We start from the raw sequence: 3,693 nt of genomic DNA on the forward strand, positions 1-3,693 counted from the left end.
GTAGAGTACGGTTCAGTAAGTTGTCAACCTCTTTCTAGCACACACCGTACAGAGAGGCCATGGTGGAAGATACCGGTTGTAGCTGGTAGGCAGGCCACCTGGTCCGGGGGCATGGGTGTCGCTCAAACGCTCGACTGTGGCATTTCTTTTGAAGCCCTTTATGTGGTGTCGCTCAGACGCCCGACTGTGGCATTTCTTTTAAAGCCCTTTATGTGGCATCGCTCAGACGCCCGACTGTGGCATTTCTTTTAAAGCCCTTTATGTGGTGTCACTAAGACGCCCGACTGTGGCTTTGCTTGTTATTTATTTCATAAATTTCAATACTAGTATGTTATTGCAATTTTATAAATAACTTGCTTGCACGCATCAGAGATTTATTTATCTTTTGTCACTGACGTCATGAGCATAAAATATTTTCAGCACATCATTGTTATATTATACCTGTGTTCATAATGTTTGCGAGTACATTCAAAGTACTCACTGGCTTGTCCCTGGCTATTGTCTTGGCCAGATTTTCTTGCACAAAGAGGAGCGACGCGATGACAGCCCCGGAACCTAAGTAATGGAGATAGCAGCCTTGCGAAGATAGGAGTTAACCTGGTCAGCTATTCCCGTGGGAAATGGAGTCCCATAGACACTGATGTTTCACAACCCGCTTCCACCATGAACCACTAGAAACCATTTGTTGTACTCACAGGCCAGAATGGCCTTGTACTACATATTTTGTTTTCTGCTTGGAATTTCTGTATCAAGTTGGAGCCTCATCAGCTAACACTAATCCTGGGGCTGATGAGCACGACGGTCTTTTCCGGAAATTTATTACCCGGAAAACCGGTCGTGACAAGATATCATGGGTGGGAGGCCCTTTTTGTTGTGGATGAAGTTTGGAGATCCAAAGTATGCTCCTCTGGATCAGTTATCGAATGCTGCACACGCGTATGTGGACCTGGCAAAATGTAATGCTGATGCGACCGAGTTTTTCAAAGATCATAAAGATCATGAGGTGGAATGGTTCTTCTGGTCGCAGTTCAGTTCCCCAACGCGTCCGCTGCTGTTGAATGAAAAGATGGCCGCATGGGCCGAGCTCCATAGGTTGTCCGGACTTGCTATGAGGTCTATCATGGATCATATTTGGCCAAAGGGACCAAGACCGGACAGTTATTTTGGTTTAGTGCTACAATTCCTTGGTGCTGTGTCGCATATCGATGCTGTGAAGAGGTCGGCGTGCATAGAGGGTGCGCGGATGGCTCTTGCCCATGTCAAAACATATTGGGCAGGTATGGAGACCACCGGTATTGCAACCCGGGGTCCGGCGGGAGGCCAGGACCCGGCCGAGCACTATTTTGAAGAAGTCCTAGAAGGCTCCCCTTTAATAGAGGCTCAGTGCTCGAAGAGTACCATGTTCAAGTGACATGTATCTCAATTGTAAAAACAATGCTATTTTCATTATAAAGGCTGTTTTTATACTTTTGCCCGAAAGTATTATAGTGCCTCATGTGCGGCCGTTTATGTATGCATATAACCTGAAAGTTTGCAGTCATCGACTTCAGCCCCCACGCGTATAATGCGGGGGTGTTCGAAAAAGGTGCATAATCACACTTTATCCAACGTCTTGGTCCGTTAAGGAGGTGATAGCGCGACGAACTAGGCGATAGGACTATATAGCTTTAACACTTTCACTTAGCCATAGGAGTTTGACGGTGGGGCTACTATATAGCCCCTGGTACTTCCGCGTTCATTTGAATACGGTGCGTGTACGTACATGACCAGGAAACTGGTCCTTCGTTAAGGCGGAGGAATCGTGAAGATTCCGCTGAGTCATCCAGTGGTTGACCAGTCTCTCGCTGTATCATGACAGTCAGTTTTCGGCTTTCTCTACTGAGGTTCTCATCCAGAATAACCAGGGCACAATCATAGTAGTTCTCCTTTGGCCGCCTTAGCCGATAAAACGGAATGTAAGGTAGCAAAACCCAGGAGCCGGGCAAACCCAACATTTGACCAAATACATGATTCGGAGCTGATGCATATAAGGCCAAACTCGCGACGCCGAACACTCCCTAAGGTATTCGGACTTTACAACATATACTGGGCTGAGTAACACCCTCGATAATGAGCCTTGAATTTCCATATACATGCATAGGTCTATCATGGCGAAATGCCAATAACGCCAGCATCACTCTCGAGTGTGTTAAGTGTGCGGAGGGTTTCAAGCAACAAGAGACATTAAAGAAGGATTACATAGGGGCTTAATTTAAAGAGAAACCTTTGAGCGGGGCCCTGTTGTACGTCTGCGCCTTTGTCACCATTGTGCCGTATCCTGGAAGGGTGTAGCACGATGATCATCTGTAAAAGGAAAAACCCAGGTAAAAGAGTCAGGTGTAATCGTGCGAAAAGTTGGTTATTCTCAATGAACCATGAAAATGCAATCTATTATTGTATTAATAGGGTCAAGCCAAACTGTGGGCTTTTTACATGCGTGCAGCCCCTAGCACCACCTATGGGGGTATATCCATAGACCCAAGCTCAGGTTTATCTAGGCTATCACCTCCGGCGGTGAACCGGACTCGTCTAACCGTGTCCGTGGTCTTGATGAGAGATCATGAATTCTGGTTGGAGAGGCCGCTCAGTGTTCAGCTGCTAGAGCCGCCACATATTCTTCCACTCGTAAGGAACGCTCTGTACTTCCACTAACTGTGATGACGCCACGTGGACCGGGCATCTTGATTTAAGGTAGGCGTAGTGCAGTACCGCGTTGAAATGAGCGAAGGCCGCTCTTCCGAGTAGTGCGTGATAGCCGCTTCAGATTGGAGCGATGTCGAAGATTAATTCTTCGCTTCTGAAGTTGTCGGGAGAACCGAATATAACCTCTAATACAAGAGAGCCCGTGCTGCGGGCCTCAACGCCTGGTATTACTCCTTTAAAGGTAGTATTACTTGGGGTGGTTCATGACGGGTCTATCCCCATCTTGCGGACAGTGTCCTGATATATCAGATTAAGACTACTGCTGTCGTCCATAAGGACTCAGGTGAGATGGTATCCATCAATTATTGGGTCGAGCACCAAGGCAGCCGATCCTCCGTGCCGGATACTAGTCGGATGATTCCTGCATCAAAAGTGATTGGGCAGGCGAACCAAGGTTTGAATTTGGGGGCGACGGGCTCACTACAAAAAAAAGACACATCCGTGACATTTTGGGCCGAACGAATTTTTTTCTGTCATACATATGACACTTCTATGACGATAATTGTGACAAAACCCGGTATGATCATAGATGTGGTGGGCTCCTACTTCTATGACATAAAATCATGATAGAAAATGGGCTTTTCGTCCTGGGTGGGCCGGAGACATAGCTGCATGACATTCTTTGGGCCGTCCATGACGGAAAAAACCGTGGTAGAAGCGAGGGGGAGGAAAATTTCGGGGTGTTGCCGGTTACGGTGGGAGGTCGGGGGCGGAGCGATGCGCGTTTCTCTCGTACGTACGCGCATGTGTGCGAGGCGTTGGCTCTAACTGAAGCCAAGCGAGGCGTTGGGCTCTAACTGAACCCAAGCGATTGCACTACAGGCTACGTGTTACTGAACCCGAGCGATCGATCGATGACTGTTAACTGAACCTGATGCAGCGATTCCTTCGCTACTGCTGCTAACTGAAGCCGATCGATGCTCCCTCTGGGATGAACAATGAGCGTTGCGG

The sequence above is a fragment of the Triticum aestivum genome, chromosome 6B, assembly GCF_018294505.1.
Source record: "Triticum aestivum cultivar Chinese Spring chromosome 6B, IWGSC CS RefSeq v2.1, whole genome shotgun sequence".
In the NCBI taxonomy this organism is placed as follows: Eukaryota; Viridiplantae; Streptophyta; class Magnoliopsida; order Poales; family Poaceae; genus Triticum; species Triticum aestivum.